Source organism: Schistocerca cancellata, chromosome 6 (assembly GCF_023864275.1).
Source record: "Schistocerca cancellata isolate TAMUIC-IGC-003103 chromosome 6, iqSchCanc2.1, whole genome shotgun sequence".
Lineage (NCBI taxonomy): Eukaryota > Metazoa > Arthropoda > Insecta > Orthoptera > Acrididae > Schistocerca > Schistocerca cancellata.
Genome location: NC_064631.1, coordinates 414,932,881 through 414,957,541, shown reverse-complemented (window position 1 = coordinate 414,957,541; position 24,661 = coordinate 414,932,881).

Below are 24,661 nucleotides of genomic sequence, written 5' to 3'. Positions count from 1 at the left end.
TTCTGACCTTGAAAGATCATCATTGAATGACATATCAATTTTTTCGATAACTCTGTTGCATTGCATTTCGATTTGTTTACTTTGTGCTACCATTTGTGCAGACATATCATCATAATACGCTGCCAATTGTTGCCCCACTGCTGCAATTTGTGTTGTAATTTGTTCAGACAACATCCTGAACAAATCAATCACATCTGGTGTCTTTTCACTTTCGGTTTCTACTGCATTTTCGTGTTCACGTCCTACGTCCCTTGCTGTTTCAGGTGATTCGAACATATCCCTCGATTCGTTAGCATAGTCATTGTCTTTAGCAACATCGTCTGTTTCATCCTTTTTAGTGTGTGCAATGTTCATAGCTTGGATAGGTTTGTTTACGTCCGCCTGTACATGCACGTCGCGCGTCGTGCCATCTATTGTTAAGCAGTCAAACCTGCTACCGGCTACAATCTGTTCCTGCTCGTCTGGATTTATTTCTAGTTTCCTGTCCATTTTAGTTACTATTAAGTACTGATGCCATTTTTTTCAATTTAAGCTGAACTTTCACTATCCGTTCTGTCAACTAATGTACAGGTTCGTGCCGCTGGACGTTTTATGTTCACTCTATGTTTGTAAAATGCTAACTACTTATAATTTTTTTCCGTCTGTTGATGCAAACTGAACAACGTCCTGTCACGTGGCGCCACTTATAACACTCCTGTCTGATACTACAGTACCCTAACCTGAATGCTAGAAACAGGTTGTGACATAAAACTATTTTGTAAAAGCAACTATGGCACAAAGCAACAGAGCAGTGTTACCCTATGAGAGGAATTTTGTTATGTTGACCGTGTTATTCCTTACGGAGGTGGCTTATCGGAAATGAAAGTCAGAATTACGTAAATATTTGACTAGTAACAAACAAAATTTTGCCTAGCTATACTGTTTATAGAATAAGGGAAACGGTCGCCAGCCTAATTAGGCAAGAGAAAGATTAACGTTCTCGTTTAAGAAAGTAGGTATAAGAAAACTATAACGGACAAACACAACCTAGACTTAGCCACACGCGAGTGCAATGAACTTAGACACACATATGCTTTAAGATTGAAGCTAACAACTAGAGCAGCACAAACTATTTGCGAAATTATAAGAGATACCGGAACACCCTATTACTTTCAGGCTTACATAAAGTGAATGGTCTTTATAACATTACTATTAACATGCACTTCTAATACACAAGATACACAAACACTTAGCAAACATGAATATATAATGTTTCACAGCTGCAGCTTTCTCACTTTTACTACAGCGAAACACAACACTGACCAAATTGCAAGAAACTGACTCACCTTTTAGAATTTACTACAGACAATAATGTGATCATTTGCCTTATAAGCCTCAGTCTTAAGAACTTTTAATATTGAAGTTAGCAACAGCACTTTAAATAGCAGTTTTAATAGGAAAATTATTTTGAGCAAATAACATTTACTTTAACCCACTCTGTTGCCACATTAACTTTAACTTTCTTTTTACTAAGTTCAAGAGGCATTAATTAGCAAAACTCTAGGCTTTAATTTCCTTTAGTAAGGACACTCGGATGTCACTTTAGCTCAAACGGAGAGGAACCTGAGAGGTGTTATGATGAGGAGAAAATCGAGGTAGGTACATAAATTCAGATACAAAATACCTTATATTTCAGCACATCCTTCACTGTACCTCATTATAGTATTACGTTGCAATGATTGCGCAATGTGGTGGCAACTGCATGTTGGTAGGTGGAATTGTAGGCAGAATTGCTGGATTCTGTCATTTCTTGGTGGCGATGATAGATACAAACTCCAGAATAATTCCAGCTATTTATCCATCCATCCGAGGCCTTGGAAAGAAGCAGGAAAAGCCTCTCTCGGAATCAGCACAATATGCATCTTTTACATATCAGTGCTCGTTTCCGACTCGTAGCTTGTACCCGACTGGTAGCTCGTCTCCGACTGACTATCAGTTCCACCTTTTCCACCTAGGCCAACCACAATTTGCGCGCGCTACACAGTTTCGTTCCCGAGGGGAACCACTACACCTTTTACATACAGAATAACTAAGAGCCCTAAGTGAAGGTCAGCAGTTTACATAACAGCAAACAACACATTAAATAAAACAGAACATTTTCACATATTGACACGTCTACAAAAAATTATTCACACAAAATTACAATTATATACAGTAAGTTTTGTTCCCTCCAAATGGGACAAAGATTTTAAATTACAGATACACTACTTTGCATAGAATCAAATCAGGACACCAAAGTTTTTACAAAGAAAGGAGTATACAATTTTATGTTATCGATTCAATCACACATTTACAAATACTCAATGTTATAACATTAAATAAAACAAAAGCAAAATAGATCGATACAGCAGTTGAGCTATGGTGTTACACTACCAAGATGCAATGAGCTGCTGTTTGGCATGTATTATACGTCATCTTTGCTTACGAGGTATAAGGTTGTCGTTTTATTGAACTCTATCGCTGTATCGTGCGGTCTAATTTTAAATCCCATTGTAGATGTACTACTCAGCCGGAGAACCTTACCCATACATTGTCTGCTAAGTGATAGTTTCTGTTGTAGTTGGTCAGAAACTTCGCACATTTCTCTAAGTGCTCCTTAGTGGATTGTCTCCATTGAGCCTCCGTCCAAGTACAACGCTTTAAAACTGAGTGATGTTTCGCATGATATAATTTAGCTACAGTTTCGAAAGAATGTGAGATGTGAGAGTGTATGGGATGCACTGGATTCAATAGCGACATAACACCAGTTTTCGGACTGACGACCATAACACCAACAACAACAACCTTTTCGTTGCTAAGAGGTCCCTGGGAATAAAGAAAGTATTAGAGACGTGACAAAACTTACATTGGAAGATCAGTTTCAATATTAAGTAACAGCCTGTTGAAACTGGAAGCAATGATACGTGTCGATAAACTTGTGGCCATAGTCGAAAACATTTCAGGTATCTGGGACAAAATAATGGTGCCTTTTGATAAACATCGTTAACATGTGTAGCCATTTTAATTAAATTCTACGTCAGTTATGCTTTAGCAGATAGTGAAGAGAAATTCCGTCTTTTTCAATAGAAACTTTTATTTGTGTATATCAAACACGTTTCGCCCACTCGTGCCAAGTATCTAATTACTCTATAGCGCAAAAACTTATTTAATAATACATATTTTGATATGAGGTCCGTAGTGATTCTTGGCAGCTCATTTACATCTATTTCAAGTACACCTGTACGATTATGTTTATTACTTAGGTTCAAAAAATGGCTCTGACCGCTATGGGACTTAACTTCTAAGATCATCAGTCTCTTAGAACTTAGAACTACTTCAACCTAACTAACCTAAGGACATCACACACATCCATGCCCGAGGCAGGATTCAAACCTGCGACCGTAGCGGTCGCACGGTTCCAGACTGTAGCGCCTAGAACCGCTGGGCCAAACCGGCTGGCTACTTCACTTTCGGTCTCTTCGTGCACACATGTACTGTTCTGTATGATGCAAATGGATATCGCACAATTTTCTTCCAACACACATATCACGATTACGCATTACTCTGTATATAACCTGTACTGTAGCTTATTGGACACCTTCTTGCTTACAAGGTGTAGGGTAGACTGAAGGATGACGGGCACTGTAGACAGTGAGGGTAGAGTGAAGTGGTCCAGTGGGGCTGGGATGAAGGTGACTGGTGTGACACTGTGTGTTTGTGTGTGTGTGCGTGTGTTTAAATCTTTTTATTGATATTAAACTGGGAATTAGTTTGAATACTGTACTTCAGTTATTGTGCTTTTGCTATTTCGGTACTTTTTCGTTTTTATTTCTGACCTGTGTGAAATATTCTCCCCGGAGAGTGAGCAACAAGAAGTAAACATGATCATCAACATTGCACCAAACAATGGATACATCAACAAGACAGTGCACAAACTACATTTCTCCATTAAAAAAAGATACCAACAGAAGACACAAAATTAAAATCAGATTAGATATACCAATACGTAACAGTAACACACGATGCACGCTTACACCAGAAAACATGTCGCCCAACACTAACACAAACTGGCACACCGTAAAGTATCACAACTAATCCCTGCAGAAGATTAGTAAAAGTTGTTGGTAACACCTTCAAAAAATTTAAATTAATATATTCGTCATGACAAATAAAACAATATTGAAGAAATTAAGAACTGTGACAGAGGGAAACATAAATATAATAGATCAGTAACGTGTATATTAATAGGCAATAGCTGCAACTCTAAACATACTGGTACAACAAAGAGATATTTTAGTATGAGACATAGAGAACACGTAACAGTACTGAACAGTGAGTTTATCTACTCCTTATATGCATAACATTTCACAAAGGAAATCACCACCACAATGGGATAAAAGCAGACACAGCAGTCTTATGCCACTACAATAAAGAAAGGGGTGCTCACCCTACAGCAAGAACATTTCACACTAAAAACCATAATTCAAAACGTAAATATGAAAAATAACCAAAAGAGCGAGCACAGAAGAACAATATCCATATTAATTCGCAATTTACCAACAATATGAACTATGGACCTTGCCGTTGGTGAGAAGGCTTGTGTGCCTCAGTGATACAGATGACCGTACCGTAGGTACAACCACAACGGAGGGGTGTCTGTTGAGAGGCCAGACAAACGTGTGGTTCCTGAAGAGGAGCAGCAGCATTTTCAATAGTTGCAGAGCAACGGTGTGGATGATTGACTGAGCAGGCCTTGTAACATTAACCAAAACGGCCTTGCTGTGCTGGCACTGCGAACTGCTGAAAGCAAGGGGAAACTACAGCCGTAATTTTTAACGAGAGCATGCAACACTACTGTATGGTTAAATGATGATGGCGTGCTCTTGGATAAAATATACCGGAGGTGAAATAGTCCCCCATTCGCTTCTCCGGGCGGGGACTACTCAGGAGGATGTCGTTATCAGGAGAAAGAAAACGGATCGGAGCGTGGAATGTCAGATCCCTTAATCGGGCAGGTAGGTTAGAAAATTTAAAAACGGAAATGGATAGGTTAATGTTAGATATAGTGGGAATTAGTGCAATTCGGTGGCAGGAGGAACAAGTCTTCTGGTCAGGTGAATACAGGGTTATAAATAAAAAATCAAATAGGGGTATTGCAGGAGTAGGTTCAATAATGAATAAAAAAAATAGGAGCGCCAATCAGCTACTACGAACAGCAAAGTGAACGCATTATTGTAGCCAAGGCAGACACGAAGTTCAAATGGCTCTGAGCACTATGGGACACAACTGCTGTGGTCATAAGTCCCCTAGAACTTAGAACTACTTAAACCTAACTAACCTAAGGACATCAGACAAATCCATGCCCGAGGCAGGATTCGAACCTGCGACCGTAGCGGTCGTGCGGTTCCTGACTGTAGCGCCTTTAACCGCTCGGCCACTCCGGCCGGCTAGCCACGAAGTCACACCTACCACAGTGGGACAAGTTTATATGCCAACTAGCTCCGCAGCTGTTGAAGAGATTGAAGAAACGTATGATCAGATAAAAGAATTTATTCAGATGGTGAAGGGAGACGAAAATTTAACAGTTCTGAGAGGCTGGAATTCGATAGTAAGAAAAGTAAGGGAAGCAGAAGTAGTAGGTAAATATGGAATGGGGATAAGGAATGAAACAGGAAGCCGCCTGGTAGAATTTTGCACAGAGCGTAAATTGATCATAGCTAACACTTGGTTAAAGAATCAGGAAACAAGGTTGTATACATGGAAGAGGCCTGGAGACACTGGAAGGTTTCAGATAGATTATTTAGTGGTAAGACAGAGATTTAGGAACCAGGTTTTAAATTGTAAGACATTTCCAGGGGCTGATGTGGACTCTGACCACAAACTATGGGTTAGCAACTGTAGAGTAAAACTGAAGAAACTGCACAGAGGTGGGAATTTAAGAAGATGGGACTTGGATAAACTGAAAGAACCAGAGGTTGTAGAGAGTTTCACAGAGAGCATTAGGGAACGATTGACGGGAACAGGGGAAAGGAATACGGTAGAAGAAGTATGGGTACCTTTGAGAGATGAAATAGTGAAGGCAGCAGAGGATCAAGTAGGTAAAAAGCCGAGGGCTAGTAGAAGTCCTTGGGAAAAGGAGGAGATAATGAATTTAACTGATGAAAGTAGAAGATATAAAAATGCAGAAAATGAAGCAGGCAAAAAGGAATACAAAAGTCTCAAAAATGAGATCGAAAGAAAGTGTAAAATGGCTAAGCAGAGATGGCTAGACGACAAATGTAAGGATGTAGTGGCAGTTTATCACTGGGGGTAAGATAGATACTGCATACAGGAAAATTAAAGAGACCTTTGGAGAGAAGAGAACCACTTGTATGAATATCAAGAGCTCAGATGGAAAACAAGTTGTAAGCAAAAAATGGAAAACAGAGAGGTGGAAGGAGTATATAGAGGGTCTATACAATGGCGATGTACTTGAGGGCACTGTTCGGGAAATAAAAGAGGACGTAAGTGAAGATGAAATGGGAGAAATGATATTGCGTGAAGAATCTGACAGAGCACTGAAAGACCTAAGTCGAAACAAGGCCCCCGGGATTAGACAACATTCCATTAGAACTACTACATTGGGACAGCCAGCCATGACAAAGCACTACCATCTGGTGAGCAGCGGTTGGGAAGGAAGTGAGCAGGTTTGTAGCCTGTCCCCGATGGATTCAATGTGTATTTTGAGCAAGCAGTAAAGGAAACCAAAGAAGAATTTGGAGTACGAATTACAATCCACGGAGAAAAAATAAAAATTTTGAGGTTTGCCGATGACATTGTAATTCTGTCAGGGACAGCATAGGACCTGGAAGAGCGGAATGGACAGTGTCTTGAAAGGAGGATATGAGATGAACATCAACAAAAGCAAAACAAGAATAATGGAATGTCGTCTAATTAAATCAGGTGATGCTATTTGGGGAGCAAAATAACTCATGATGGTCGAAGTAGAGAGTATATAAAATGTAGACTACCAATGACAAAAAAAAAGTTTCTCAAGATGAGAAATTTATGGCACAACTTGACTACAAGAGGGGATCGGTTAGTAGGACACATTCTGCGGCATCAGGTGATCATCAATTTAGTGAGGGAGGGAAACGCGGAGGATAAAAATCGTAGAGGGAGACGGAGAGATGAATACACGAAGCAGATTCAGAAAGATGTATGTTTCAGTGTTTACTCGGAGATGAGGAAGCTTTCACAGGGTACAGTAGCATGGAGAGCTGCATCAAACCAGTCTCTGGACTGAAGACAACAACAATAACAAAGGAAAGTAAAGAAAATTACACACAGACACATACACACACACACCCCTACCACCTTCTTCCTACCCGCATTCCCCACCACTCTATTGTCTCTGCAGCTCCCGTGCTCCCTCAGTCAGCCCTAAAGTACGTTACCAACAACTTGTGCAGTTTGCTGTTGCCTAGCCTATGTGCAGAAAATTTTTTAAATGTGACACGTAAAGTGGAAGAAACCCATGCTGTGTTCATCTAATTCATACAGGAGACATAATGAATGCCGGAGAAAGACACAAACATATAATTGTAAACAAAACAGTTAGATTTAAATGAGCTCCCAAGAATTGCTACAGATCTCATATCACGATAAGTAATATTAAATAACAATTTTTATGCTACAGAACACTCAAGATGCCTAGCATGGTAAGGTGAAACGGGATTGGTACACACAAATAAAACATTCAGTGTCAAAAGACAGAATTTTTGTTATCTGCATGATAAAGGAATACTGAATATCCCTGAACTGATAAAAAAATTTAATAACGAAGAAGTTTTTCGGGAAACTGTAGTTTGTATTTTGATGGTTCAGAAAGCATGTCTTCAAACGGCTGTTAATGAAAAGTTAACATCATGCTGCATTGGAGCCAACCAATAGTAGCTCTGTTCATTGAAGTAAGTATACAGAGGACAGGATGTTAATGTTCAGGTACGCTGTAAAGTGCCTAATACGTGCACGGGACACTGTCTGTGTTGATTCTATAAATAACAATTACATAAAGCGTTGAGGAGGTGGGAGCAACACTTACTTGCAGGCTCATGTTACAGCGTTGTGAGCGGGCCACTCAACGTCTTAACATTCTCATGCTATAATAAAGAAAACATATCTTACTTTTCTTTGAATAATTTTAGCAATAAGAACACAGGGGATCTGTAGCGGACTGGGCAGTCCCTAGAGCCTGCATGAGCTCCACAATGTATGTAAATTAGGAATGCAAATCCCTTGTTTTATTTCTTTGCTGTGCCATGTTTTGCAACAGTAGAAAATTAATTTGTGCTGGGAGAATCATTGCAGTAACTTGTAACTCTAGTACAAACTGTAAATAATCCCGAAAGTTAAATTACCTCTTTTTCCTTACATTCTTAAAAATAGCTGTACGCTAAAGTTGAAAGTGCTTGAATTGGAGCATTATTTCTACGTAACTTAACCCAACAAACTGTTGAGTAATCTTACTTTAGATTCGTGGTTAATATTGCTGAAAAAAGAATGCGCAGAGTAGAGATATTGGTCGTTTCGTTTTGAGTTTTCAGCTGCTAATAACCGTGCTATAAGGTACTGCGTACAGTATTCTTAATTTAACACAGTTATCATTAGCATAATATTTCTCTTATTGCGCATGCAAGAGAAATGTTATTTTAAGTGTACTGTGTTTTTCGGAATGTTTATCATGTTCAGTACTACAAAAATTGTTATGTTTGACGTTGCGCATTGTAAAAGAGTCTGCAGCACTACGTTCTTATACTTTGCTTTTGTTCTTTGTACTCAAACTATATTATTACTAGTTCAGTCAACGAGTCTCTTCACCTCCTCACTCGATTTCACTGTCTCTGGAGTATTCGGTGTTTCCGTGCTTGTTTAGCCACTCTTATAATTTTAAGACTTTGGGATTTAAAAACTTATGATATCCTCCTTGGAACTGTAATGTATTGTGTACTCTTGGTGTAACACTGCAAAGCTTAACAGATACAATAGATATTTTATAGCGGATTCATTTAATTGGGTGTTGGTTTCCCTTCAGCTTCGTTAATAATTTCAGTTCATTTAGGAATGAATGCAATCTAAGCGACAATAGTACACTGGGACAATTGTACCTTTTACTTCCATCAGAAGTGTATAGTAGGTCGTTCGAGCAACGAAGGGTGCCTAACGCAGGTCATTCTCGTTCTGTAGAATGGTCGTAAGACAGATGCACAAAATTATAAACTTATATCGCCGACTTCAGTCTATTGCAGAATCATGTAATATACTTCATGGTTGTGTTTTATGCTATTTTTTAAAATAAAATCTCATCTATGAAAACAGACAGGGATTCCGTAAACAGTGACCTTGTGAAACTAAGATTACTCTCACACAATGCTGGCTTTCACAGCAGGCGTCTTCTTCAGTGACAGCTTGGAGGCCGAGGTCGTGTTCGATGTATAACACCCCTTCCTGACAGCCGTTTCACCTCGGAAGATGTCTCCTGCAGTCGGAAACGAAACGTTATTAAGCGGTTCTGTACATCAACCACGCACTCTCCGCCCAGACGTCTCAAATGAAATCAGATCACTCTGTCCCTCCGTGAGATCCACAGCGCTGTAGACATCAGGTTGCTATGATCTTTGACTTCAGAAAGACATCTGACACCATTTCACTGCAGTTCAGAGAGTGAAATATCAGCTTACGGAGCATCGGACCAAACTTGCGATTGGATTGAGGAATTCCCTGAGGATAGAACAAAAATGGCGAATTTAAAGGTAATATCAGGAGTACCCCAAGGATGTGTGATAGGTTCGTTACTGTTTAGAATATGTGTACATGTTATCTAGTAGAAAATGCCATACTGCGGTTCGCAGATTAGACAGTGGCAACGCAGTAACGCTAGAAGAGTAATTATTTCCAAAAGGACTTTCAGAGGATTGGCTAATAGTGTATTAACGGGCAGTTGACCATGAACGTAATGCAAAACATTGAGCGCACGTGGTAAAAGAAATCCACTACCGTATATCTTACTATTGATGGCAAATTTCAGGATACAGTATCTAGAGTAAAATGGCTAGGAGTAACGATTCGGAGCTACCTTAAGTGGAACTACCACATAAAACAAATAACAGGATAAACAGATGCTACACTGAGACTGACAGGAAGAAAAGAAAATGTAACTGAAACGCAACCGAAGTGGCTTGCAAAACATTTGATCCACCCATTCTTGATCGCTGCTTATCACTATGGGACCCTTACAAAGTAGGGCCAATAGAACAGGGAATGTACAACGAAGAGTGGAGCGCTTCGTCACAGGACGGTTAGTGGGCAGAAGGGCGTTAAAGAGATGCCCAACAAATTCCAGCGGCAGTGGAACATGAGAGGCGTTCTGCATCACGCAGTGCTTTGCCACTGAAATTACGAGAGAGTGCATTCCGGGAAGAGTCGAACACATACGTGTCGCGAAAAAACCACAACTAGAAAATTCGAGATATTAGAACTAATACATATGCTTACTGACAATCATTGCCATTAGAATGTATCAGGGAGATGGAGGAGGGAATCAGTGGTATGAGAAGTACCCTCGACCACACACCGTCGGGAGGCTTGCGTAGCACTGATGTAGATGAAGATTTAGATGTAGAATAGTGATGGAAACGAAATGAGACGCAGATTGCCTACTACTAAGGCTTCCACAAATCGCGCTCACACTTCTAGTTCTAAGCAGGCAGTAGCCCTGCGCTTTGCATTTAGTACTTCCGGTCATTTAGTTATTAGTGCTTCAGGTTGTCGGGAATATACCCCTTCGTGCTCCTGCCGCTACTGGACTCTAGGTTTGCCTTGTGTTACACGAGGGGTGGCAAGGAGAAGTAGCTTATCAGTAGCGCCTGCTAACCAGGGAGAGAATCGGAGCTTCCAAATAGTTGGAGCGAACAAGCAGAATTGAAGAAGGTCAGTACAAAGAGAGAGGTGATGGCCATTTGGTCAGAGCAGAGCTTACTATTGGATTAAGAGTAACCGATTACCGAGATCCGAACGAGTATTTCCGGCACTGTTACAGTAGGCTATTAGAAACTCCGGGAAGGCTTTCATTTAGCGAAGAAGAGCGAACCGACTGCTACTGTGTGCGTTGCGATATACTTTACATGCAGATAGAGACGGATTTCTTCTGATAGTGCAGCTGTTAGGAGGAAAACTCTAATGTCAATAACTGCAACAACACTTTACAATATCCAACAAAAAGTTCATCTTATAACAGCAGGAGACCTCAGTGCGTTGGTTTCGAAACCAATGTTGAATACGGGGTATAAAGTAGACACAGTAACGGGAGTTGCGTGAGATTAAGATAATTTGCTAACTTTAGTCAATTTAAGATAACGAAGAAATCTGTATAATTTTTTGAGAAAACAAGTTCATATTCAAACTGATATGAACATCAAACGGATGAAAATAAGAGTTTGATTATATAACAATTAATAGACGAATGACTTCAAAAGTGAAATATACCCACATATTTAGAGGGCTTGCCAACGGTAACGACCATTATGTCGTGGCTTCGGAGAACAGCTTGAAGACGATGTCTAGTACTGTAAAATCTGTACATGAGTTGTACACAGTTCACTGCTACAAAATATTACGTGGTACGTTTCAGTAACTACTAAGTATACTCATATTGTTCCAAGAAGTGGAGATATACGTCTCCAGCAAAATAACATACATAATATTTGACTTTGTGTGTGTGTGTGTGTGTGTGTGTGTGTGTGTGTGTGTGTGTGTGTGTGTGTGAGTGAGTGTTTGTGTGTTAGAGGCTCTCAATGATGTGGCTGTCAGCGCCCCTATGAACGTTACAGGAACGAATGTGAAAGTGAGATGAAGGAAATCAAAAGCAATCTGAGATAAGATCGCCCTCACTCTAACGCAAAGTCACCTATGATCACCCTCACAATCACACTAGCTCACATAGTGTACGAGTGTGTTATAAATATCGGATGCTCTAAAACTTGCAATTAATACAAAAATAAGAAAAAAGGAAAATAGAAAATGCGAGAGGCGTTCAATAAATTATGCAAGAAGTTTTTCTCGGCCAGTTTTGGTTGAAAAAATTCTAAATTTGCTGTCGGATATGGTAGCGTATTCCCGCTTCAGCACCAATAATTTCATGAAGTTCTGATAGATGGCGGCCCTACGTGTATCCTTCAAAATGGCGTCTATAGCGGATGTGCGTTCCAAACAGAGAGCTGTCATTGAGTTTCCTTTTATCGGAAAATCAGAGCATCGCAGATATTCATAGGCGCCAGCAGAATGTCGACATAGACCTGGAAGTGACCAAATCATGGTGAGTCTTTGGCGAGGCTTCTGTCATCATCAAAACAAGGTCGCGAAAACCTGTCCAATCTCCCAGTACCGGATCACCACACACAGCTGTGAGGCCGCATCTCGTGGTCGTGCGGTAGCGTTCTCGCTTCCCACGCCCGGGTTCCTGGGTTCGATTCCCGGCGGGGTCAGGGATTTTCTCTGCCTCGTGATGGCTGGGTGTTGTGTTCTGTCCTTAGGTTAGTTAGGTTTAAGTAGTTCTAAGTTCTAGGGGACTGATGACCATAGCTGTTAAGTCCCATAGTGCTCAGAGCCATTTGAACCACACACACAGCTGTGACTCCTACAATGATGGAACGTGTACATACTCTTATCCGAGGTGAACTACGATCACAGTCAGTCACCTAACTGCACAGTTGGATGCTTCTGTTGATTGTGCTGACACGGTGAAGCTTTGTGCGTGCAGGATTGGTTTTTAGCGGCGGAGTATGAGCTGTGCGGCTTGTTTAGATCTCTTGGTTGTCGGTCGTGCCTCTGTGGCGGAACAGGCGTGTATCGTACAAGGGTTATGGGGAGGTTATTGATGCAACAAGACTTTGGCTCCGATGTCGACTGGGAGAGTGGTACCATGAGGGCGTACAGGTCCTCCCATGACAGCGGCCTAAGACAGTTGCAGTGAACGGAGAATATGTTGAAAAATAGTGTTTTGTAAAAAAAAAGAGGAAATAATACAGTGTATTTGAATCTTGAATGCAACCAACTCGCTGTCAGATATAAAAAATGTGTTGCATTACTTATTGAGTGCCCTCGTAGATTCACACGAATTTTTGACTGTCTGATCAGATACAAAAACGAGCCGACGACGCTTATAACACATTGGCATTTTTGGCCTGGAATTCTAAGGAATTAAACATTGCACAAAACATAAAACTTAAAACGACGTACCACATTCGTGACATAGCCACTTAAAAAGAGAGAAAATCGTTTGAGTAATGAGTATCGGCCCTGTTTCCGAATAACAAATACAGATCGTGCTAGATATTCCGGACCAATTTATCCGCTGGATACAAGCATACGAGAGAGTCAAATGAAACATGTAAGGAATTTAGCTATCACAATACATCTAATGTATTCTAGTTTTCGTAAGATCACCTATAATTTCTTGTCGAAGACAGTAATGTATATAGGCAATCGGATTGGTTTTTAGCGAGGGGGGGTATGAGCTGTGCGGCTTGTTTACATCTCTTGGTTGTCGGTTGTGCCTCTGTGGCGGGACAGACGTGTATCGTTAGTTTGAAGGTAGGCTCCAAACAGTAAGAGGCCGGCGGAGGACTGCAGCGTGAAGTGGCCACGAAACACTGTGTTGTTAGTTGGAGAAGCCGTAAGGCCTGTTGGGGCAGGTGGGTGTTTTGGTCAACCATTGGAGTAGTATGCAACACACGCGACCGTGACTGAGCCACGTCCGTTGGTTGTGCCTGGCGGGCTATGTCTCGGGAAGCAAGCTTATGAGGGAAACCTGAAACATGGATTTTTCGGCCATCCGCTGCCAGATGCGAGTGACAGGTTCCTGTTGGGTAGTGAAAAACGAATTTTACAAATGCTGGTGAGCAGTTTGAGACTCCGTTTTACGTTGTGGACATTTGGTGCCTTGTTGTGAAGGTGAAGTAAGACGTTGACCTTTTAGATCAATCTTTCAGTCGTCAAATTGTGTGTAATTATTGTGTGTTTGGTCGCAAAGCGTTCTACCAGAGTGGGTCAAAAACTGCTGTAAATTGCAATATTCCCGAGTGAATTCATGAGTGGAAAGTACTATTCTGCTTTTTAATTGGTACGGCGTTACAGGCCGTAACGACAGTCTTACTGTGGGTTATTTTTAGGAGTCTTCAAATTTAGAAATCTTTTTCATTTATTGTATAAGGAGCTTTAAGTAATCTGCTTGTTAGGTCGCAGGACTGTGATTGTCGGTAATCTACGACCTGAGCCTAAGCATAGTGTTAAGTTCAACGTCTAGGAGGTCAATTGTTTAACCTGTTCAATATTCATTAGTTGCAGACCGAATTATTCTAATTGCATATAAGTTGGTACAGTTCCCTGAAAAATCGCCCAAGCACTAATTATAATACTGTTTCCAGTTGGTGAAATATTTGGGGCACTTATTTAATCCCATCACTTTCTGGCGTGTTATGAAATGATCCCTTGAAGTCAATTTTACTGTGGCTACTGACAGATCTTAATAGGACTTCTGTCGGACGAGTCCTTGTCAATTGAGCCTGGCCATTTTACTACCATGCTCCTCTCTAGGCTTCCTTCTAACTATAGTTTGCATGGTATGTTCATCAGCCTGAAATTGTGCAATCTAGTTTCAGTTGTGGACCAGGTGGTGCCGACCCTATTTGGTGTTTATTTCAAGTTTTAAATGCTCTGATGATTGAGAGCTACCGCAGGCATGTTATGTTGGGGCAATCAGTGTAGTTTTAGAAGCAGGATTTATTGAGTGTAAATATCTCGGTTATCTTACCGGAGAGCATTACTGGTTAGTGTTTAACGTCCCGTTGACAACGAGGTCATTAGAGACGGAGCGCAAGCTCGGGTTAGGGAAGAATTGGGAAGGAAATCGGCCGTGCCATTTCAAAGGAACCATCCCAGCATTTGCCTGAAACGATTTCGGGAAATCACGGAAATCCTAAATCAGGATGGCTGGAGACGGGATTGAACCGTCGTCCTCCCAAATGCGAGTCCAGTGTGCTAACTACTGCGCCATCTCGCTCGGTAACTTTACTGAAGGTATAGAATATGTCCCCATGTAAAGAATGATTAGCCATCGAGCATTTAATTCGTATACATATGCACACTGGGACCCCCGAACAGTACATCGAGGGTATGCGCATTGCCATGTGGGTACTGGATTCGGGTGTATCAGAGGACGAGACCATTGAAACCAAGGAAGGTTTCAAGCCGGAAGATCCGTCACGACTTATATTCTCCCGCAAACCTACCTCCTTTGCTGAATTGGGTAAGTTGATCCTTACTTTTGAGAGTACGCGTTTTGCGGATACCAACCGTGAAGGCATCGCTACGTCCATAGAACGATCACTTGTTAGCCAGCAGAAGAAAATCGACGGGATTTCCGGTCTGCATAATGCCATGGCATATTTTCGCTGAGGTAGTCAGGAGCATTTCGTCCGTCACTGTCCCAAACAGCGTAATCCATGTCCGACCAGCTGACGCCTGAAGCAGGGTAAGTACCACAAGCGCTCACCCATTGGGCGATGTAATCGTGTTAGGGCAGTAGTTAATTAGTTTTTACCCCTCGTCTGTGCGGCTTTGAACTATGAGCCTGTGTATGTCATGACAGACTCGGGCAGTAGTATTTCTCTGCTAGATTATGAGTGGTATGTAAGCAGCAGCGGCATTTGTAGGTTTACCCCTATGCCAGTTTACAGTGACGTTGGACTGACAAAGGAAAGGTGTTGTCTCTTGTTGGCTGCCGTCGAATGAGCTTTTCTACACATGGCTCTTCATGGCTCATTGACTCAATGGTCTATAAGAAGCTATTTATTAGGGTATTATTGCGCTACGATTTCACCGAAAATACATGATTGGTATTGAACTATGGCGATAGAACTTTCTCCTTTAAGTTTTACGCATGTAGACGTTTAAGATTGTGTGATAAGGCTTTCCGCCTGTCCTTACTATTCGCCGATGTTAGTCGTCCCTAGTGGTCAGGGGTCTGGTTGTTTCCCAGTGGTGGACAATAGAATTCTGAGCCAGAATTCTTAGTTAGAATCGATTCCACTACAGTACTTGCATCGCTGCTTTACTCGGTTCCCTTGTGCACGTTTCCATCTCGAAAAACATATTACAAGATTACTCAGAATGAGGGTCCTAAACGCCTTTCCGCTCCATGCGCCGATTGGAACATACACTCCTGGAAATGGAAAAAAGAACACATTGACACCGGTGTGTCAGACCCACCATACTTGCTCCGGACACTGCGAGAGGGCTGTACAAGCAATGATCACACGCACGGCACAGCGGACACACCAGGAACCGCGGTGTTGGCCGTCGAATGGCGCTAGCTGCGCAGCATTTGTGCACCGCCGCCGTCAGTGTCAGCCAGTTTGCCGTGGCATACGGAGCTCCATCGCAGTCTTTAACATTGGTAGCATGCCGCGACAGCGTGGACGTGAACCGTATGTGCAGTTGGCGGACTTTGAGCGAGGGCGTATAGTGGGCATGCGGGAGGCCGGGTGGATGTACCGCCGAATTGCTCAACACGTGGGGCGTGAGGTCTCCACAGTACATCGATGTTGTCGCCAGTGGTCGGCGGAAGGTGCACGTGCCCGTCGACCTGGGACCGGACCGCAGCGACGCACGGATGCACGCCAAGACCGTAGGATCCTACGCAGTGCCGTAGGGGACCGCACCGCCACTTCCCAGCAAATTAGGGACACTGTTGCTCCTGGGGTATCGGCGAGGACCATTCGCAACCGTCTCCATGAAGCTGGGCTACGGTCTCGCACACCGTTAGGCCGTCTTCCGCTCACGCCCCAACATCGTGCAGCCCGCCTCCAGTGGTGTCGCGACAGGCGTGAATGGAGGGACGAATGGAGACGTGTCGTCATCAGCGATGAGAGTCGCTTCTGCCTTGGTGCCAATGATGGTCGTATGCGTGTTTGGCGCCGTGCAGGTGAGCGCCACAATCAGGACTGCATACGACCGAGGCACACAGGGCCAACACCCGGCATCATGGTGTGGGGAGCGATCTCCTACACTGGCCGTACACCACTGGTGATCGTCGAGGGGACACTGAATAGTGCACGGTACATCCAAACCGTCATCGAACCCATCGTTCTACCATTCCTAGACCGGCAAGGGAACTTGCTGTTCCAACAGGACAATGCACGTCCGCATGTATCCCGTGCCACCCAACGTGCTCTAGAAGGTGTAAGTCAACTACCCTGGCCAGCAAGATCTGCGGATCTGTCCCCCATTGAGCATGTTTGGGACTGGATGAAGCGTCGTCTCACGCGGTCTGCACGTCCAGCACGAACGCTGGTCCAACTGAGGCGCCAGGTGGAAATGGCATGGCAAGCCGTTCCACAGGACTACATCCAGCATCTCTACGATCGTCTCCATGGGAGAATAGCAGCCTGCATTGCTGCGAAAGGTGGATATACACTGTACTAGTGCCGACATTGTGCATGCTCTGTTGCCTGTGTCTATGTGCCTGTGGTTCTGTCAGTGTGATCATGTGATGTATCTGACCCCAGGAATGTGTCAATAAAGTTTCCCCTTCCTGGGACAATGAATTCACGGTGTTCTTATTTCAATTTCCAGTAGTGTATTCGAGTTCGATTGTTTTCCATTCGGGTTGTCTATCGGAGCAGCCGTCCTGTCCAGACTTTTACACAATGTTTAGGGGACTTGAAGTACGAAAACTCGAAATGTATTTTGGCACTCCTCTAGCGAGAATTGTCCCACGAATAAGGTCTTTATTGATTATGTAGGCCATTGCCACGTTCCCGTATGGCTGGTGTCTAGTAGGGGGCAACTGTAGGTTGAAAGGTGGCTACACTGAGTCACAGCGCCAGAGATTGGGCCAAAGAGTATTATTCAGCCGCCTCCACAGGCAGTTCTTGTTCAGATGTAGTGGAGAGTGCTTGTCGAGAAGTCGTAGTGGAAAGTTCTTATCGAGATGTGGTAGTAGTGAGTCGGTGTTAAGATGTTGTAGTAGGGAGTGCTTGTTCCATGTTTTATGCAGTTTTGATGGGCTAGACAGCAGATGTTGTTCGAATGGAGATATTGTAATGATCAGAGTGCTTTTCGTCAATATATATGAAGGTAAAAAAATTCCCTTTTCTTTTTATTATTTCAATGTCTTAAATAATGCGTCATTACAGGTTCAGTCAACAAAGCATCTGGCTTGTTTTCTTGTATTAGAGTGTAATTCTGGTTTTCTTGCGCAATTATAGTTTTTCTATTTTTTTAATTACTTCAATTTAAATGGTACTTAAAATTTCTTGTCTTATTGAAGAAGAACCGTGCCAGATGTGTACGTTGAATCACACTTCCACACACAGAACAGTTACACTTGTGCTTTGGTTTCGTACGTTTTATAGTTGCTGGGGACTTAATTAATTAATTGTGTTAACGGAAACTTTCTTTCATTCTTTGTTGTTATTCTATGCAGTCAGATTGCGTACTAAAACTAGTCATGGCCAACCGTTTACGAGACTGCGAAACCGGACAGGCAGCTATTAAAATTAAAAATTATTTGCATTATAATAATTAAGCCCCCATGCACGTGGCGACCGCTGCTTCGGATTGTCCCTTGGAATTCTTCTGATTGAAAAAATAGCAGACAGTAGTAGTGTTGAAGTAATTTGTAGTTTAGTAATTGTAGTCTATATTGCATGTGTACATTTGGTAATTGAACATTTGTAGTTGTCTTGTCTGTCTTCTAATGGTATTTTTGCAGAATTTAATTTTTGATGGCTTGTATGCGGGTTTGACAATTTTGTGCAATTGTGAAGATTAATTGTTCGTTAGGCGTGTTTGTCGGGAAGCATTTCGTGTGAATGGTATTGTTGGAGGTAAAGTCTCATTGTGTGTAATTATCATATAGTGACGAGTTTTGTATGTTTTGTAAATGATTACGCGATCGATGAAAAAGGCAAAAATGATGGATCGTAAGAATGACGAAATTGTTGACATGGCAAACTCGCCAACAGAGGAGAACAGGATGATGAATAATGAAGTGGAAAACAATTTAATTAGTCGGGAAAATAGTCCGGAAACAGTTCAAAATTTTTCACAATCTAAAAATTTTCAGAATTCGAGATTAACGACAGAAGATTCTGGAATAGTATCGAACACAGATAGCTTTACTGCTATGAGAAGGAAGTTAGTTTTACGGGAAATGTTAGGGGCGAAAAGAATTTCGAACCAGTTAATATGGAGCAGTTAATGAGTGCAGTATTAAATTTGGGATCACAAATAGGAACAATTAAGACAGATATGGGAACAATGGCAACACGGTTAGACTCACAAATGGGAACAATGGAGCAGTTACGATCTGAATCAAAGACAGATATGGGAACAGTGGCAACACGGTTAGACTCACAAAGGGGAACAATGGAAACACGGTTAGACTCACTGGGATCACAGTTAGAATCTGAATTAAAAACAATGGAAACACGGTTAGATTCACGAATAGGGACATGTTTCAAAAACATGAAAAATGAATTAAAGAAAGAAATTAGAGAAGAAGTACAACCGATTTAGAATTCTCACAATAATAGATTAATTGCAGTAGAGATTAGACAAAAGGAACAGGATAGAGAACAGGAAGAAAGAGATCGCGTGACAGTACAAAAATTTTCAGAGTTAAATTTACAACGTGCACACGATAAGGAAGAAATATTTGAGAGAATCGAGGAATCAGTACCAAATGACAGATTATATAACCTAACACAACATAAATTTAACTACTAAATGTGTTAATACTGAAACTCGAGTCGCGACACTTACGGAAGACGTAAATAAACAGAAAGAAAAAATAGGTGACTTATCGGAAAGAGTTGAGGAAATTTCAGATAAATTGACAAATCTTAGTTTAAATGGGGACAGAGATTCAGATGATACAGCTCCATTGCCATTTGCAGAAACCGAAGAGTATCAGAACATAAATAAACATGTTGAAAATCAAGGAAAATTTAATGAACGCGTTAAAAGGGAATTTGAGGCCTTACGAAAGCAAGTCAAACAAATTGAAGGTGAAATCGTAGGAAAAGACAGCAGAAGAAATTTAGAATCACAGATAGCAGAGGGGTTTGAGGAAAATAATTTGTTTCATTTACGAGATGCAACAAGAGAGCGCCAGGCGCGCGAACTTGACAATAATCGACATTGGGACTGGGACAGACGCGGTAGGTCTTTGTCGCCACGAGGAGAAAACTTTGACTATAAACACTTCTTAACTGTTCGGAAGTTTAAGATCTTTCGCAATTCTAAGAATGACATACATCCACGTTCATGGTTAGATCAATTAATGTACACACTTCCACCAAATTGGCGACTAAGTCACAAACTGGAATTTATGTGCGGCTATTAAAGTCCTCAGGGGATTCACTACACTAAGTGAATATGTGCCATAGCGTGCACAGGGCCCTGAGCCGTAGTAGTGCTATTTCCCTTTTAGTTTTCTGCACTGCTGCCTACTCTTTTACTATTCTTTGCATCTATCGAAACAACTCTTCGACTATCAATCTATCTAGAGAGCGAGTAAAAAATAACCGGATATGATTATTTTACCCAAAAGTGATTTCGGAAATTACCGTTTGGACTTACTGTATCTTCAGCAGCATTCATTCGTAGTTTAAACGAAATTTTACCTGTTTATCTTCGTGACAATATTACTTCATATGTTGACGGCATTCTTATTGCTAAACGTTCTTGGAGTGAGCACAACAAAATTTTGGATTCATTATTACGTATTTTTGCAAGAGTTGGCATTACAGTGAACTTGAAAAAATCTGAATTTGGTCATTCTCATGTGAAATTTCTTGGTCATATTATTTCTACAGAAGGTATTCTTCCTGATCCAGAGAAACTAGACGCAATTCGTAAGTATGATGTTCCTACCACAAAACGTGATGTTCGTAATTACCTTGGTGTCTGTAATTTTCTTAGACGCTTTGTTAGATTGGACGATTTGGCCACACCTCGTTTATGTGAACTATCTGGAAAGAATTCTAATTGGTGTTGGGATGAGGAAGCTCAAGCAGAATTTGAACAACTTCGTGATGCTTTAGTTGTTGCTCCACTTCTTTCACACCCGGATTTATCTATTGGCGACGGACTCATCATACAAAGGCCTAGGGGCACATTTATTTCAAGAGATAGAAGAAAACGGCGTTGTAGTACAGAAAACTATTGCATTTGGAAGTCGTGTTCTCTCTAAATCAGAAAAGAATTATTCGATTACGGAACATGAAGCTTTGGCTGTTGTTTGGGCTTTTACAAAATTTCGGACATTTTTGTTTGGCAGACATACTAAGGTTTACACCGATCATCGAGCTCTGGAATTTCTTATGTCAACAAAATTTACTCATGGAAGATTGTCACGATGGGTGCTGTACCTAAAGGAATTTGATTTTAGTATTGTTTACATACAGGGATCTTCAAATATTATTGCTGATGATTTATCACGTGCACATATGGGTTTGAAACAAAGTGCCGAAGAGGACTGCAAAGAAAACAATTATTGTTTGATGTATATTCAAGCCGTTGCGTTTGAGAATTTTATTTCGTCTTCGCTCCAGGACATCGCTAAGGAGCAAAATAAGGATCCAATCTGGAAGGACATTAAGAAGAAGTGGAGGAGAAAGGAAAGCGTAGCGATTAGACAGCATTATTTAGCTCGCAATGATATTCTTTTTAAACGGAAATCGGTCGACAACACAGTTTGGTTAGTTTGTATTCCTGATGAGTGGGTTAATAAATTGATCTGGTACACACATTTCAGTTATGCACACTTTGGTCCCAGAAAATGCTTTCATAAATTACGAGAAAATTGCTACCTCAGTAATATGGAAAAACGTATTCGATCTGTTCTTGCCAAATGCAAATTATGTCAAAAGGCTAAGCCGCTAACTATTTCTCACAGAGCACAGTTGATTCCTATCATTCCAGCGAAATTAAAGGACATGGCTGCAGTCGATTTGTTCGGTCCAGTGGTTCGTTCTACTAATGGTTTTGTGTACATTTTCGTAGCAGTGGAACTGACATCAAAATATGTGTGTTTTACACCTTTACGCAAAGCAACAGCTCATTCAGTATCTAACGCTTTCATCAAACATTTTCTTAAAGAAGTGGGTCATGTTGATAAGGTTATATCAGATAATGGATCACAGTTTCGTGTTAAAATTTGGCTTCGTACTCTAAGGCATCGTAAGATTAAACCAATTTTCATTTCACTATTTCACCCTCAATCTAACGCTTCAGAGAGATGGATGAAGGAAATCAATAAATTGTGTCGACTTTATTGTCATCAGAATCACAGAACGTGGGATCAGTATCTTCATATTTTTCAAAACATTCTGAATGAACTCCCTAATGATTCAACTTCTTTACCGCCTATATTGATATTAAAAAATAAAGCACCAACAAATCGCATTTCTGAAATCTTTCCTTTTCCGCCTACATGGAAACTGCGGCATTCTGAAGTTGTCAACATGTCTCTGCAAAATATTGAATTTGCGGCTGCTAGAAGAGAGATATCAGCTAAACGTCCTGGTCGTTTAAAAACCTTGTCAGTTGGTCAAAAGGTGTTAATTAAGTCTCACCGTTTGTCTCACAAAGGAAAAGGCTTGTGTCGCAAATTTTTTCTGCTTTATAACGGTCCATATAGGATTCGCAAAATTATTCATGATAACACTGTTGAAGTAGAAACTCTTAAATCTCGGCGCTCTAAGGGAATACATCATATATCTAACGTTAAAATTTTTGTGGAATGACATACTTTTGAGAAACTAACAGTTGTACGTAAACACACGGAGAATGCAAGGTGTAAGTAGGCTGTTTATATTTTCTTATTGGCAACGTTACGTAGCGCTCTGTATGAAAATCACTGGCTGTGCTGTGTGCAGTCTGTGGCTAGTTTGCATTGTTGTCTGCCATTGTAGTGTTGGGCAGCGGCAGCTGGATGTGAACAGTGCGTAGTGCTGCGCAGTTGGAGGTGAGCCGCCAGCAGTGGTGGATGTGGGCAGAGAGATGGCGGAGTTTTGTAATTTGTCATGAACTGCTATATATATTATGACTATTAAGGTAAATACATTGTTTGTTCTCTATTAATATCTTTCATTTGCTAACTATCCCTATCAGTAGTTAGTGCCTTCCGTAGTTTGAATCTTTTATTTAGCTGGCAGTAGTGGCGCTCGCTGTATTGCAGTAGTTCCAGTAACGAAGATTTTTGTGAGGTAAGTGATTTGTGAAAGGTATAGGTTAAAGATAGTCAGGGCCATTGTTTTGTAGGGACTTTCGGAGGACAATAACTACGAGACTTCCACAGAGATGATCTTACAGCAAGACGCACATTTAGCGCTACAGGACATGTATTTGAGTGATTAATTTTGTACTTAAAGCATTTATTTTTAAAGATTTTTGAATTACAAAGAAAGTTTTCCATGATACATTTCATTCCATTGCTGTAATCTGTAACATCTGAGGGTATAATTACAATAATCCTCAGAGGGGTACACGCTTACTTTGTGTACCATGTGTTTGGCAAGCACAAGGAACCCTAGCTAATATGGTATTTGCTTATACAACTTTACACATCGGTACCATATTTCTCTAAAACATAAATTACACAGCTATCTGATCATTTAACTGAGAGATAAACATGTTTTTTACTACGTCAGTGACAGATGTTTACGTTATTACACCGTTGGATAATTCCACATTTACGAAATTGTATTTTCTCGGTACTGTGTGAACTCTTCACATTTTTTCGGAACCATTGTGATAAAATGAGAGCTTTGAATGATATATTTGGTATGGGATCACGATTTCTAAAGTACGTTTGAGGCAGATGACACTTTTGACATGAGCAGAGAATTTTTTTAGGTTTTGAAATTATTGGAGGAAGCTACGACGATTTTGAGAATTGACTGAGATGTTATGATATTTTTACGATGACGATGTGTATTATGCTGTAAGATTTTGTTTCTACACATTTGCAACGCAAATTCTTGACCTGTGAAATATTTTTATATGAGACTGCCACTGTAGCGGAAACTGCTGTCGTAAATATTTCCGTAAGAAAGTTAAGTGACCACCTGCACGTGCGTCGTGGGCACACAGCTGTGTCAGACACCTGGAGAACAAGCCATTAGGGTGTGCCTTTCCGGAAGCACAGGTAGAAAAAACAAAGCGAGGCCATTATCCTCGCTTTTGACATACCTTTGTAGAAGGCACCGCAAACACGACACGCTTACATCTGCACACCTGATTATGACAAGCGTCTTTCTCTAGAATTGAGGGAATTTTTACTGCGTTATGAAATGCCATATGGCTAATGAATGATGTTTCATGCTGTCCTTTCTACATATTTGCTCATTTTCTTTAATATCTAGTTTCTAGCTGTACTGCAGCATTGGTTAAAATAAAATTTAATATATGTAGTAATATAGTTATTTTATGCCTACAGATCCAGTCAATAAGAAATTTATGATCTACTTCCAAGAAAACGAGGGCACATAAATAGACATTTCCCTTCACAGGAATTGCATAAATAATTTCTTTACGA